The sequence below is a fragment of the Prionailurus viverrinus genome, chromosome B1 (genome assembly GCF_022837055.1).
Source record: "Prionailurus viverrinus isolate Anna chromosome B1, UM_Priviv_1.0, whole genome shotgun sequence".
Classification (NCBI taxonomy): Eukaryota; Metazoa; Chordata; class Mammalia; order Carnivora; family Felidae; genus Prionailurus; species Prionailurus viverrinus.
The window spans coordinates 27,859,040-27,874,361 of NC_062564.1; positions in this window are offsets into that span (position 1 = coordinate 27,859,040).

The following is a 15,322-nucleotide window of genomic DNA, read 5'->3' on the forward strand; positions in this document are numbered from 1 at the left end:
TAAAGATTGTGGTTGTTTATTTTGACCAGTCTGGTGGTGCCCCGAAGGACTAGATCAAAGGGCTTGCCACTATTTCACAGCAGTGAGGACTTTCCCAGGGCTGAGACAGCTATTTAGAGGGGGGAGAGTTGGGGTGGGGGGGAGGGCGCAGTGTTTGTTAAAAACATTGAAATGAAAACATATTAGCTGATGCCACCTAGAGTAAATGATAAAATTTTGAATGAACAATAGACAAACTGAAAATCTTGGGAGCAAAGGCTAGGATATAAAATGCTTTGGAGAAATAAGGGCTTTGAAAAGGTCCCATATATTCCTAAGAATCTAAAAGGCCATACACATGCTCAGGACTGAACACATGCTCAAAAAAGACCTGAGAAAGCTCCAAGCTCTCACCTCTGGCTGATGTTCAGGCTCTGCACAGGCAGGAGATGAAGGCTAAAGCAGAGTTGTAAACTACTGGCTGAGCGTTGAAGGCATGCCCAACACACACAGAGCCCATCTCCAAAGAATAAGAGATTTTTGTTCAGGTTCTAGGCATTTAAAGACATCTCTGTAGAATCACTGACTGACCACTAAACTAACAGAGCAGAGATTTCAGTAACCATGCATGATGAAGAATACAGACTCTATAAAATTAGTTCAGAAAAGTCACCACACAAACAACAACTACAACAAGCAGCAACAAAGTACCCTAGGGGAGAATAGGGAGAATAGTGGGGGAGAATCTGACAAATGAAATTGCCATGTTCTAACATTCAAAATGTTCAGCTTTAAAAAAAAACAAAAACAAAAAAAACCAAAATGTTCAGCTTTCAGTACAAATTACAAGGCATGAAAAGAAGTAAGTCAAAAAAATAGAGGGCGGTTGGGTGGCTCAGTTGGTTGAGCCTCCAACTCTTGATTTCAGCTCACGTCATGATCTCAGAGTCATGAGATCGAGCCCCATGTGAGGCTCCGCGCTGACAGCGTGGAGCCTTCTTGGGATTCTCTCTCTCCCTCTCTCTGTCCCTCCTCCACTCACTCACTCTGTCTCTCAAAGTGAACATTTTTTAAGTCAAAAAACAGGAAATAAGGAAATTAATAGAAACTGTCCCTGAGGACAGGCATTGGGCTTACTAGACAAAAACTTTTTATTAACTACTTTAAATATACTTAAATCAGCAAAGGAAACAATGTACAAGATGTAAAGGAAACCATGAGAATGATACCTTACCAGATAGAAAATATCAATAAACAGCCAGAAATTATAAAAAGGAGCCAAATAAAAACTTTGGAGTTAAAAAATAAAATACAATAATGAAATGAAAACTCCAGTATCATTACTCAGGAAATGCAAATCAAAACCACAATGAGATACTATTTATACCCATTAAGATAGCTGTAAATTTTTTAAAATGGAAAATGGCAAGTTTTGGCAACAATGCAGAGAAAGTGGACCCCTTATATATTGCTGGTAGTAATATAAAATGGGGCAGCCACTGGGGTAAGTTTGGCAGTTCTTCAAAAAGTGAGACATCGAATTACCACACTACCCAGCAATTCTACTCCTGAGTACATACCTAAGAGAATTAAAAATGTATGTTCAGGGGCACCTGGGTAGCTCAGTTGGTTAAACATCTGACTCTTGACTTTGACTCAGGTCATGATCTCATGGTTCATGGGTTTGAGCCCTGCGTTGGGCTCTGTACTGACAGTGCAGAGCCTGCTTGGAATTTTCTCTCTCTCCCTCTCTCTGACCCTCCCCACTAGTGCTCTCTCTCAAAATAAATAAACTTTAAAAAAAAATGTATGTTGGGGTGCCTCGGTGGCTCAGTCGGTTAGGCATCAGACTTCAGCTCAGGTCATGATCTCACAGTTCTTGAGTTTAAGCCCTGCATTGGGCTCTGTGCTAACACCTCAGAGCCTGGAGCCTTCTTTGGATTCTGTGTCTCCCTCTTTCTCTGCCCCTCCCCCACTCATGCTATCTCAAACATAAATGAACATTTAAAATTTTTTTAAAAACAAAAATAAACATATATTGAAATAAAAACTGTACATGAACGCTCATAGCAGCATTATTCATAATAGCCAAAAGTTGGAAACAAAATTGAAACAGCTCAAATATCATTAATTAATGAACAGATAAACAAAATGTAGTACATCCATACATTGGAATATTATTCAGGCATAAGAAGGTATGAAGTACTGATACATGCTACAACATGATGAGCCCTGAAAACTAATGAAAGAAGCCAGACACAAAAGACCACACATTATATGATTCCATTTATATGAAATGTCCAGAGTAGGAAAACCCACAGAGACAGAAAGCCAGTTAGGGGTTGCCAGAGGCTGATGGGAAAGGAAAGTGGGAAGTGACTCCTTAATGGGTAGGGGGGTTTTTTTGGAGTGATGAAACTGTTCAGAATTAGTAATGATGCTTGCACCTCCTTGTGAATGTACTTAAAGCCACTGAACTGTATACCTGAAAATGGTTAAAATGGTGAATTTGTTAGGTGAATTTTACCTCAATTTTTAAAGTGTGTGTATGCGTGTGTCTGTGTGTCTCTGTGTACCACAGTATTGTTATGGAAGCTGTGGTCAGTCCATAGATTCAATGGGATGCCCAGCTCCACCAGCTAGGTGAGTGAGAGCACAAAACTTAATCCCTCTGAGTCTCAGTTTCCTATGTAAAAAATGGGGATAATAAAGCCTGCCTCATTGACTTGTTGGGAGGCTTCAATGAGCTAATGAAAGTAAAGAACATGTCATGAGCCTTGGAACATAGTAAGCCCTCAAGAAATATTGCAAAACATAAATAAATGCCCAGATAGAGAAAGAGACCGTGAGAGAGAAGAAAGGTAAATAGACTCCTGCTGGGAAGAATGTGCTCATCAGCCCTCAGGAACTTTCTTGTCTTGAAACTTAACTAGTAGGAATTTATAATTTATCAATCATTCTCTTAGATTTGCCTAGAATGACTCAGTCCCCTAAAGGCATAACACCTGATAAAATGACAAAATAAAGTCATGGAGTTAAAATGTTGAGAGCCTGTACACACACACACACACACACACACACACACACACACACTAGCCTCCCTGACATAACATACTAGTTCATCTTTAATTAAATGGCATCAGCAATGACTGAGGAAAGCTATTCATTGCAAGGAAACAGAAGTGTTGTGAATTTCCATTTTGTGCAATTCACCAAAATTATAGATCCACATAACTTTCAGCCTCTTTGCGCATACAAATCTTTCCAAGGCCAACTCAAGTCTTACCTCAGTTGAGCCTTTCCAATCACCCCAGCTGAAGATACCTTCTCTTCCACTGAGCTTCCCAGGAAGAAAGGAAGGAAGGCAGGGAGGGAGGGAGGGAGGAAACAGCACTAATTGAAAAATCCCAATCTCCTATGCTAACATTTCCTTTCACATCACTTTCTTAAGTTCCTCCCCTCCCAGTTGTCATCAATGTCCCCAACACGTTGACATCTCTACTTTCATTGTACCCAGCACAACCCTCCTCATCCAACTTCAATACCAGTGCCTAACGCCACATTTGCTGTCTTGCAAATACCTTCCATTTCTTGACCTTCTCCTTCCAAATTAAACCCTAGCTATGCACGGATCCAATATCACCTACCTTCTCTGTGCCTCAACTTGGAACATTAGTTATTGCTGGAGAAAAATACCCAACTAGGCAGAATGGTAACAAGTCAAATTCATAGTGAACAATGTCAGATTTACACAACCATGCCAGAAATATTCCTAATATTCTCTACGAAAGCCCTCTCCCATTTTCCATTACTATTGCATACCTCTCCACTCCAGTCAAACTCTGACTTCCTCCTTCCCTTCTGCCCCTCAGCTGGTGACCATTCCTCATACTTCATGAAGAATACAGAACCCACCATGCCAAGTCTCATGTTTCAGCCACCAATCTCCCATTTGCAAGTACTATCATCGTTTTCCTTCTATTACACTAAGAAAGTGCCTTTTCCTCCATGAAATGCCTATTTCTCCGTATCTTCCCTGGACTCATTCTTCTTTCCACTCTGAGTCTTACTCTATACCCAGGTATTAATATGGCGATTTCTGAGTGATCATGGGTGATCTGGTTTCATTTTTCTCTTTCACTTATCTTTATTACAGAAGTTATCACGGATTACTTATATAATTTTTTTTAATAACAACTTTAGAGAAACTATCATCTAAAAGTTCTGACAGGCTTGGAGTGGTGGTAACACCCCCTTTATGCTTTGAGTCAACATTCAGCTGCCATTCAGTTTTAGGGTGGGAACAAAACAAAATCCTGCCAGCCAAGGAAGTAGAAGAGCCCAAGTCTGGAGATCATATTAAGTGCTACAGAATATACTATGTCTTGACAGGCCATATATTTCAAGCCTCTCCCATAGCCAATTTAATTGTCGCTAATTTTCTAATTTACTTTAGTCATAAAAACGGAGTCGGAGAGGTTACATAATCACTGATCTCTAAGAGAGGAGTGAATTTAAAAGGAGTCAGACAGCATTTGAGAGGCTCTCCTGTGGGTTTACCTCCACAGAGCTGTTTCTCTTGTCAGTGAATCACACAGTCAAATTACAGGAGAAAGTGACAGGAATTAGGCTAAATTCCAACTCCTAGTGTCAGGAGGTTATTCATCAAGCCTACAGCATCAGCTCTCTGTTTGGCAAGGGATGCTGTTTCTAATTATGCATTACTCCCTGTGGGCCACCCAACAGGACCTTTATTTTCTCCACAGTTACTAATCAGCCATCCACAGTTAACAAGAAGATCAGATCTAGAAGTATGTAAATTCACTCTCAATTCTTTCTCCTAATCACTCAGCAGGACACCTTAGGAGCTCTAACGAGGTGCCTAGCCAACTAACTAACAAGCTGGCCAGGTACTTCTTTCTCTTAACTATGGCTTCCAAAATGGGATCTTTTATTTCAGATACATAGACCCATTCAATACACTGAAATATGTAGCTTTCTTGCAACTTTCTGGTAAAACTTTATCTAAATTAGGCAAAGTTAAAATTGAGTAACTAAATGAAAATTGAAGAAATGCCCAGCCAATGGGGAATTCAAATGCGCACAATTCAACACCTGGGGACTTTTCTGTATGTCCCCAGAGAAGGAGCCCTCATCTGTATTTCTGTTGTCAAAATTTCTTCCTGCTGACATTTCTTCCTCTAACAACTTCAAATCAGATTCATACTCTGAAACAAACCTTATGAAATTACCAATCTTTGATGCTTTTTGACCTACAACCATGGCAATTTCATATAGTTCAGCCTAATACACAGGCTCTCAGAGTTTTTTTGAAGGGGCTTGAGTTTTTTCAAGCATAAAGATAAATAATAATAATAATAATTGTAATAACCAACATATTATTGAGACCTTTCTGTATGCTAAGCACTATGCTGATATATATACTCACTCACTCGTGCTCACATTTAACACTCACATCTCACAGATGTGAAAGCTGAAGCAGAAAGAGGTCAAGTAAGTTGCTCAATGTCATAGACTGGCAAAGGCTAGATTCAAACACGGGCTTTCACTGCACAGGAATTAACCACTGCATGTACTTCCCATAAAGTTTCTGTTGATGATAAATGGGGAAGTAAAGTAAAAAGCTCGCAATGATTCCATATAGTTTTCTCACCATTCAAACTTCTATTTCACTTAGACCCTCTAAAGGATAAAGTTACACATAGATACTAATAGTGAGTCTATTTGGCAACAGACTTCTTAAGTTCAGGATATGCAGATTTGATAAGCTCAGTTATGCTGTATTGTTTATGATTAATAATCTGCTGAGCTTTCCATAGGGTTAAGAGAATAAAAAAACAGAAGAAAGAGAGAGAGAGCACATGCAGAAGTACATGTGTGGTATGTACCATGCATCCGTGTGAATGTGTGCTCTTGATGCAAATCAGTCTGTGATGAGTGATATGGAGTCCTTTGATAGATTAATAGAATACTGAAATTTTCTAGTTTTATTAGGAAGACTCAATATTCTGAAAACACCTCCCACCATTAACAAAGAGGAACGCCAGATGAAATATCTTTTTGAATGCATAGCTAAGCTCATAGGAAAGTAATAGAAATTCCCAAAGGCCAGAAAGGAAGAGGTTGCTAAAAACCAGAGTATTATATGATTGAGCTGATGTGACAGCTAATCTGGATTGATGGGCTTTATTTCCACTTTGACTAATCTAGAGAATTGGGTTTTAATGTGCACTTGGTGAGTAAAAGGTTTTAAGACTCTCAAATAGGGAGTTGAAACTGAGCCCCACCTACTCTCCCTCCCCTGTCCCACATAAAACACAATTCAGGGTGGACTAGAAAATCTCTCTCTACCAGCATAAGGAGATGGTGAGGAAGCTTGCCTCTTTTGGCCTAGATTTTAAGTAGGGGGAGACAAAAGGAGTTTCCTCATTGGAAACTCAATTATGGATCAATGTTATGAGAATCCAGAAATTCTCAAGCCAAAATTAACACATAAATCACTCCTAGGATGATTAGATGACATCACTGGAGCACCTGGCAGGAGAAAACTACACAAAAGGGACACACACTTGATGAGATTTTGAGGTGATGGGGGGTTCAGAGCTGACGGCCAAGAAAGAATTCTTGAAGTTGTCTTTGGTACCAAAAAAATGATTTTATTAAAGCACAGGAACAGGACCGGTGAGCAAAAAGAGCTTCACTAGGGTTGTGAAGAGTGACTGGTTATATAGTATGGAATTGGGGAGGTAAAGTCCAGGGGAAGTTTCCAAAGCAATTTTCATATGATAAAGAAGACTCCCAGGATACTGGAGGCCTAGCTATTGTCAAGCTAAGGTTGTTTTTCCCTCTAGCTATCTTAACATTAAGACATCAGGGAGTTCCTGGAGAAATGTTTTACTCTGCCTGCATCAAGTATTTGTCAATGGGCTGAAGATAAGAAGGAAATTCAATTTTATCTGCCATTTCCTTCTTGCCTTGTTCCCCACATCACTATGGAGGGGAGGGTGATGTTGGGGATCTAGAAAACTGAGTCTATAGGTTTCTAGATATTACACTATTGATAAGATTTCCTTTTTCTTATAATTTACTAAGATATTTGCAAACTGATGGAGCCTCTATAAGTTTAACCATTTGTGTTTTTGTCCTTTCCTGGTTTTGGGTAGCCGGGAGTGTCCAAGGAATATCACACCATATCCCTCCTGGAGGAGGGGAGGTAGGTATGCTGGCTTGTACTTTGCCCTCAGCCTGACTTATGCTCCCTCACCACACTCACCACTATTCCCACAAAAAAGCCCTTCTAAAGATTAACTCATAATATAAAATAACACAACTGAGTACTTAATAATCCAACATGAGCAAGAGACAACAGAGGTAACAAGTATGTAATAAAGAAAGTGCAGGTGAAGGGAAATTAGGCCCTCAGAACTTCAGATAATTGAATAATTTATCAAATGAAGACTATAAAATCATTAATGACATTTCAGAAAGGAATCAAAACATAACAGAAGACTATGGAAAAAACTTCTAGAAATGAAAATGTAATCGCTGAAACTAAAAACCCATTAGTCAAATTAGGCAGCAGATTAGACACAGATGAAGAAGGAAATTGAATACAGAGCTAAGAAAATTACTCAAACTGTAATAGAGAGAGAATACATACAATATTAAAGAGAGTTTAAGAGGGGCGCCTGGGTGGCACAGTCGGTTAAGCGTCCGACTTCAGCCAGGTCACGATCTCGCGGTCCGTGAGTTCGAGCCCCGCATCAGGCTCTGGGCTGATGGCTCAGAGCCTGGAGCCTGTTTCCAATTCTGTGTCTCCCTCTCTCTCTGCCCCTCCCCCGTTCATGCTCTGTCTCTCTCTGTCCCAAAAATAAATGTTGAAAAAAAAAATTTTTTTTAAATAAATAAAATAGAGTTTAAGAGACACAGAGGTTAAAATGAGAAGATATACATATGTCTAATAGGAATTTGAGAAAAAAATAGATGTGAGAGAAAATATTCAGAGAGATGGCTAAGAATTTTCTAGAATTAATGAAACACATGAAATCCTCAGAATCAGGAACACACAAAAAGTACCAAGCAGTTAATACAGAAATAAATCTCAATACCTCATCACATTATAAATTGCAAAACACCAAGACAAAATATTTTAAACACCAAGAAAAAGAATACCTACAAAAGAATGACAAAGAGCAGATTTCTCAACAATAGAAACAAAAGCATAAAATATCTCCAAAGTGAAATAAATGTCACCTAGAATTCCATACATATAAAGAAGCTAAATTATCCATAAAGAGTGAGGGTAAATGGGGGTGCCTGGGTGGCTCAGTCATTTAAGCATCCAACCTCAGTTCAGGTCATGATCTCCCAAGTTTGAGCCCCACGTCGGGCTCTGTGTTGACAGCTCAGAGCCTGGAGTCTGCTTTGGTTTCTGTATGTGTCTCTCTCTGCCTGTCCCCTGCTTGTGCTCTCTCTCTCTCTCAAAAATAAATAAACATCAAAAAAAACTTTTTTTCAAAAAGAGTAAGGGCAAATGGAAGACAGTTTAAGGCAAACAAAGAATGAGAGAGTTGACCTCTGCGAAACTTTGACTAACAGAAAGGAATTCCAAAGGATATAATTTAGAAAAAAGGAAAAGCAGCTAGAGGAAAGAAGTAAAATGCAAAATGTGGGGGTACCTGGGTGGCTCAACAGGTTGAGCGTCTGACTCTAGATCTCATTGGGCTCTGTGATGATAGAGCAGAACCTGCTTGTGATTCTCTCCCTCTCCCTCTCTCTGCTCCTCCCTCACTCGTGCACTTACTTTTGCTCATGCTCTCGCTCTCAAAATAAATTTAAAAACTTAAAAAAAAGAAACATGTGGTCAAATGTGGATAAATCTAAACAGCATTGACATATATGGTGGTTAATTTTATGCATCAACATCACTGGCCATGGGGTGCCCAGATTAATCATTATTTCTGGGTGTGTCTGTGAGGGTGTTTCTGGATGAGATTATCATTTGAAGATAGACTGCCTTCCCCAGTGCGGGTAGGCATCACCCAATCCATTGAAGGCCTGAATACAACAGAGCAAAGGAAACAGGAATTTGCCCTTTTTGTTTCCTGCTTGCTTGCTTGAGTTGGGACATCCCATCTCATCTTTTCCAGCCCTCAGACTGAGATTTAAGCCATCTGCTCCCTTGGCTCTCAGGCTTTCAGATTCAGATTGGCTTTCCTGGGTCTTCAGCTTGCAGACAGATCTTGGGACTTCTCAGCGTCCATAACTGTGTGGGCCAATTTCTCATAATTGTGTGAGCCAATTCTTCATAAGGAGCCAATTTCTCATTTCCTCAATATTTCAAGCAGGAAAAAAAAAAATCCTTAAGCCCCAAAACTGGAAGCTATGAGAAATCTGTGTCCTCAAAATATATGCAATAGTAAAACATACATAGATATAGACACATATATACAGACATATATATATACACATACATATATATACATATATATGTATGTGTATATTTATATCATGTATTTATATATACATATCTTTCTGTTTCTCTGGAGAAAATTGACTAAGTAATCTACCACATAAAACAATAATCAGTGACAAATTCTCAGAGGAACAAAACACTGTAGAACTAGAATAATAAGTATAACATTATTAGGAGTGACTTAAGATTCTTTATATACATAGTTCTGGAGGAGGTTGATAATATTGATTAATTTCAAACTTTTTAAAAAAGTTTTATTTATTTACGTAATCTCTACACCCAACGTAGGGCTCAAACTCACAACCCCATGGGGCACGTGGGTGGCTCAGTCAGTTGGGCGTCCCAACTCTTGATTTCAGCTCAGACTTGATCTCATGGTTCATGGGATCCAGCCCCATGTTGGGCTCTTCATTGACAGCACAGAACCTGCTTAGGATTTATTATGCCCAGAATTCGTGATCCCCAAAGACCACCAGGGAGCCGAGTCCGATGCAAAAGCAAAGAGGCTTTATTCGAGCTAGCTTGAGCTCAATCCCCTACCTGCACCGATGCAGCCGTGAGATACCGGAGAGAGAAAGAGCGAGTTTCAAAAGCACAAAGGTTTTATAGGGATCATGGCCTTAGCCGATTGGCTGGGGAAGGGTCGTGGACTCAGCCAATTGGCTCCCAAAGTGTGGTCCCAGATCAGCAATTATCAGCGTCACCTGGAACTTGTTAAAAATGCAAATGTTGGGCCTGGTGGTCACAGACCTACTGAATCAGAAACTCCGGGGGTGGGGCTCAGCAATCTGTGTTTGAACAAGTCTTCCAGGAGATTCTGATGCACCTGAAGTTTAAGAACCACTGTGTCTGAGGATCTCTAACATGTTTGGCCTCAGTGTATACAGAACGTTTCTCACTGGTCACCTATGAACCATTGGCTGTCAGCCTTGCTGTGCTATATAAATACCTAGCACCAAACACCATCCCCAGAGACTCTGATTAATTGGTTTGGGGAAGGGTAAAATGCTCCCAGGTCATTCTAAGCCTGGACAGGGTTGAGGGCTCCTGCCTCTGGCCCCTACCTGAGAGAAGCCCTCCCTCTTCTACTCACACTTTCCACGCCTCTCACACTCCCCTTCCTCCAACCTCAGACTTCGGTAGAATGCATCAATCGGTAGCCTGCTTTCTTAGAAAACATAAGTTACTCAAGAGGAGGAGGCGTGGTCTGAGGTTTGAGCGGGAACTTCTTTCTGTGGCCATGTCGGGGACATAGTCACTAGTCAGCTGGCCTAGGTCTGCTCTTTCAGATTCTCTCTCTCTCTCTCTTTCAAAATAAATAAGCATTAAAAAAAGGGGGGGAGGAGCCAAGATGGTGGAACAGCATGGAAGTTTTTTGTGTCTCTCACATCCATGAAATATAGCCAGACCAAAACTAAACCATCCTACACACCTAGAAAACTGATTGGAGGATTAACACAACAATCTGCACAACCTGAACCACAGAATTCAACAGGTATGTGGTGCAGAGAGGTGAACTTGGGGAGCAAGAAGGAGCAGGAAGGGAGGTGCTTTTGCAAGCAGAGAGAGGACAGAGACTTGGGGAGGGAATACGGGAAAAGCACCCCTTCCCAAAAGCAGCTGGAGAAAATGTAGAAAATTAGAAACAGCCACAGGTACTAAACTAAAAAGGGAGAAAGGAGAAAGGAGAGGGTTTAAATTCCATTAAGACTGTAAACAAGGGGAGGGCAAAGGCTGCAACTCCGAAGCTCCATACCTGGCGGTGCTCTGATGGGAAGGGCAAATCCCCAGGAACAGAGTAGGGTCCGGGAGGTTCTCGGGCCACACGAGGAAAAGCAGTTCCACTGCTGGAAGGACACTTGGTAAAGACCGTTGAAGCCACCAGTCCCAGCAGACCCCGGAAGGCGGCCACATTCGCTGGTGCTGGAACAAGGTCTTTAAGGGTGAAGCCTGGTGCCAGGTGTGTGTTGTGATTTTCCATCATCCCTGAAACGCTGCAGCTACACTGTCTCACGAACTTTTTCTGGGACGGGCTGGCACCTGGCCAGTCTCAGGGCACCGGCAGCAGCAGGGTCCAGCAAGTGTTCCTGGGTGCAGCCGATATTTGGCCATTGCTCCTTCGGCCATTGCTCGGTGAGACCCTCCCGCAGAGGGGCGGAACGGGTCAAAGCCGCAGTCCTTCGGAAGTAAGGGGCCGGGGAAAACAGCCGCATCTGAGGCAAAACTCGGGAGAGAGGTACTGCCTGGGGCCTGGTCACGGAGAGTGGAAAAGCAGGGAGTGGACGAGAGCTGAAGACGGAGGACCTGTGCGCGACTGCTGATCCGGGAGAATAGACTGAGTGGCTGGGTGGTGCCATTTTCCACCGCTCCCGCCCATGTGCGTAGGCGCATACGCACCTTTGAGCGCTGAAACACTCCACCCCAGTAGGCTAGCAGCGCCATCTAGTGGAGAGCAGAGCCATTACACCGAGCCCCGCCCAACTGGGCCACCTTCGCTCTTCAAGAACACAAGTCTCACCGCCGGCTTAGTTTATGGACTATAAAGCGCTACATACACTGACTTCTAGGGGAAAACGAAGCAATTTCAGACCTACTTCAATCTGTTAGCAGGTCCATCTATTCAATTTTCTTTCTTTTTTTTTTCTATTTTACACTTCTTTTTCTTCAATACAGAAAGAAAAAATTCATTTTTATTTTCAATTTTTATTAAAACTATTTTTCTTTAATTTTTATTACTATATTGTTTACTTTTGTGTAAATTTTTTCAAGTTCTATTTTACTTCCATCGTTTTATTTTAGTCTACTTCAGTGTACTCACCTTTTCAAATTTTCAATTTCCTTTTTTCTTTCTTTTTTTTCTTTTTCTTTTTTTTTCTTTTTCTTAAATGCAGAAAGAGAAAAACTTCATTTTTATTTCAATTTCTATTAAAAATATTTTTAATTTTTACTATATTTTTTGCTTTTATGTAAATTTTTTCAAATTCTATTTTACTTCCATCATTTTATTTTAGTCTACTAGTGTATTTACTTTTTCAAATTTTTAAACAATTTCTTTTTTTAATTTTTTCTTTTTCATTTCTTTTCTTTTTCCTTAAATACAGAAAAAGAAAAATCATATGTATTTTTAATTTTTATAAAAATATTTGTCTTTAATTTTTCTCTACTATATTCTTTACTTTTGTGTGTATTTTTTCAAGTCTATTTTACCGACCATCTCATTTTAGTCTACTTCAGTGTATTCATTTTTTCAACTTCTCGAACAATTTTTTTTCTTCCCTCCCCCCTTTTTTTTCTCTAATCTGTCAAACCACTTTCAACACCCAGACCAAAACACACCTAGAATCAGGCATCATCTATTCAATTTTTGTGTGTGGGTGTGTTTTTAATTCTTAATTTTAATATTTTTTAATTTTAATTTTTTTTTTGTTTCAATTTTTTGGGGCACCTGGGTGGCTCAGTTGGTTAGGCGACAGACTTCAGCTCAGGTCATGATCTCACAGTTTGTGAGTTCGAGCCCCACATCGGGTTCTGTGCTGACAGCTCAGAGCCTGGAGCCTGCTTTGGATTCTGTGTCTCCCTCTCTCTCTGCCCCCTGCCCTGCTCACAATCTGTGTCTCTCTGTCTCTCAATAATAAATCAATGTTAAAAATATTAATTTCAATTTTTCTACCTCATTAATTCCTTTTCTCCCTTCAAAATGACAAAACAAAGGAATTCACCCCAAAAGAAAGAGCACGAAGAAACGACAGCCAGGGATTTAACCAACACAGATACAAGCAAGGTGTCTGAACTAGAATTTAAAATCATGATAATAAGAATACTAGCTGGAGTCGAAAATAGAATCCCTCTCTGCAGAGACAAAAGAAGTAAAAAATAGCCATAATGAAATAAAAAATGCTATGACTGAGCTGCAATCATGGATAGATGCTACGGCAGCAAGGATGGATGAGACAGAGCAGAGAATCAGTGAAATAGAGGACAAACTTATAGAGAATAATGAAGCAGAAAAAAAAGAGGAATATTAAGGCAAAAGAGCATGATTTAAGACTAAGAGAAATCAGTGACTCTAAAAAGGAACAACATCAGAATCATCGAGGTCCCAGAAGAGGAAGAGAGAGAAGTAGGGGTAGAAGGGTTATGTGAGCAAATCATACCAGAAAACTTTCCTAACCTGGGGAAAGACACAGACATCAAAATCCAGGAAGCACAGAGGACCCCCATTAGATTCAACAAAAACCGACCATCAACAAGGCATATCATAGTCAAACTCACAAAATACTCAGTCAAGGAGAGAATCATGAAAGCAGCAAGGGAAAAAAAGTCCTTAACCTACAAGGGAAGATAGATCAGGTTTGCAGCAGACCTATCCACAGAAACTTGGCAGGCCAGAAAGGAGTGGCAGGATATATTCAATGTGCTGAATCAGAAAAATATGCAGCCAAGAATTCTTTATCCAGCAGGCCTGTCATTCAAAATAGGAGAGATAAAAAGTTTCCCAGACAAACAAAAATTAAAGGAGTTTGTGACCACTAAACCAGCCCTGCAAGAAATTTTAAAGAGGACTCTCTGAGGGGAGAAAAGATGAAAATATATATACCAAAAACAACAAAGATTAGAAAGGACCAGAGAACACCACCAGAACTTCAACTCTACAACCATCATAATGGCAATGAATTCATATCTTTCAGTACTCACTCTAAACGTCAATGGACTCAATGCTACAATCAAAAGACATGGGGTAAGAGAATGGATAAGAAAACAAGATGCATCTATATGCTGTTTACAAGAGACCCATTTGAGACCTAAAGACACCTTCAGATGGAAAATAAGGGGATGGAGAACCATGTATCATGCTAATGGTCAACAGAGGAAAGCTGGAGTAGCTTTCTCATACTTACATCACACAATCTAGACTTTAAAATAAAGACTGTATCAAGAGATGCAGAAGAGCATTATATATCATAATCAAGGGTCTATCCACCAAGAAGACCTAACAATTGTAAACATTTATGCGCCAAATGTGGAAGCACCCAAATATATAAATCAATTAATCACCAACATAAAGAAACTCATTGATTGTAATACTACAATAGTAGGAGACTTCAACACCCCATTCACATCAATGGACAGATCATCTAATAAAAAAATCAACAAGGAAACAATGGCTTTGAATGACACACTGGACCAGATGGACTTCACAGACATATTCAGAACATTTCATCCTAAAGTGGCAGAATATACATTCTTCTCCAATGCACATGGAACATTCTCCAGAATAGACCATATACTGGGACACAAATCAGCCCTCAGCAAGTACAAAAAGATTGAGATCATACCGTGCATATTTTCAGACCACAATGCTATGAAACTCAAAATCAACCACAAGAAAAAATTTGGAAAGGTAACAAATACTTGGAGACTGAAGCACATCCTACTGAAGAATGAATGGGCTAACCAAGCAATTAAAGAGGAAAATAAAAAGTATATGAAAGTCAATGAAAATGATAACACCACAACACAAAACCTCTGGGACGCAGCAAAGGCAGTCATTAGAGGAAAGTATATAGCAATCCAGGCTTTCCTAAAGAAGGAAGAAAGATCTCAGATATACAACCTAACCTTATGCCTTAAGGAGCCAGAAAAAGAACAGCAAATAAAACCCAAAACCAGCAGAAGACAGGAAATGATAAGGATTAGAGCAGAAATTAATGCTATTGAAACCAAAAAAAACAGTAGAACAGATCAATGAAACCAGAAGCTGGTTCTTTGGAAGAATTAACAAAATTGATAAACCACTAGCCAGTTTAATCAAAAAGAAAAAGGAAAGGACCCAAAGAAATAAAATCA